The sequence below is a fragment of the Sinocyclocheilus anshuiensis genome, unplaced genomic scaffold (assembly GCF_001515605.1).
Source record: "Sinocyclocheilus anshuiensis isolate Anshui unplaced genomic scaffold, SAMN03320099.WGS_v1.1 scaffold306, whole genome shotgun sequence".
Lineage (NCBI taxonomy): Eukaryota > Metazoa > Chordata > Actinopteri > Cypriniformes > Cyprinidae > Sinocyclocheilus > Sinocyclocheilus anshuiensis.
In genome coordinates, this window is record NW_015544175.1 from 701,619 (window position 1) to 702,509 (window position 891).

Below are 891 nucleotides of genomic sequence, written 5' to 3' on the forward strand. Positions count from 1 at the left end.
CTCTCGCGCTCTCTCTCTTTCTCTCTCTCTCTCGCTCTCTCTTTCTCTCTCTCTCTCTCGCTCGCTCGCTCCCGCACACACACACATGATGCGCAAAACTCCGCATTTGAACAGTCAATAGCAAATACTTAAACTAATAACAAAACAGTAGCTGATTCAGAAGCGCCAGATTGTCATAGCAAAGTCAGAATTACCTCCTCTCCTAGGTTCACGAAACGGTCGTCCATAAAATGCATTGCTGTTCTGTTGTAAGTAATCTTAAAGATTCCTAAATGCATCTACTTTTGGAAGGCCAAATAAAGTGCTTTTGCTTTCGCCTAGAAACACACAGCGTCTCCCTGAGATGGCTGCTTCAACACTAACTGCGGTTACTGAAACCACGCCTTCTTTCTTTGCGTGCACATTTGGGCAGCATTATGCAAATATTTCCACATAGTGAGGTAGATATGTGGGGGCGTGTTAGAACGAGCCGTTTTAGGGGGGCGTGGCAGAGTCTTAACTTTGATAAAGTATATCTCTTTGGTTTTGAGACTTTAGTCTTTGCAACTTCAGGGATCTTATCTATGCACAATCAGCTTGTAACACTCCAAAGAGAAAGGAAAACTTGAACGCATCATATGACCCCTTTAAAATATATGCATAGACACGTACATATACTGCACTGACTTGCTCTATAATGGAGCTTGACTTCGATGTTATTTTCTCTTTGTCCTTTCCTCGTTCCTTGGCCTTGTGGGTTGATTTGGGAGCAGATTTATGTCCCTCTTTGTTTTGTTGGTCTGCACTCACAGGTGTGGATGTGCCATCCAAGATATCCCCAAACACTGCCAATGAAAAATTGAGATCAAACAGACAAGATTATACAGAATGGGGGGGGGGGGGGGGTGTTTT

At 43.5% G+C, this 891-nt stretch overlaps 1 pseudogene; it reads right to left on the bottom strand.

Annotated features, from left to right (window-relative positions):
- Positions 1 to 891, bottom strand: part of LOC107696076 (androglobin-like) — a 46,903-nt pseudogene that overhangs the window by 3,721 nt on the left and 42,291 nt on the right.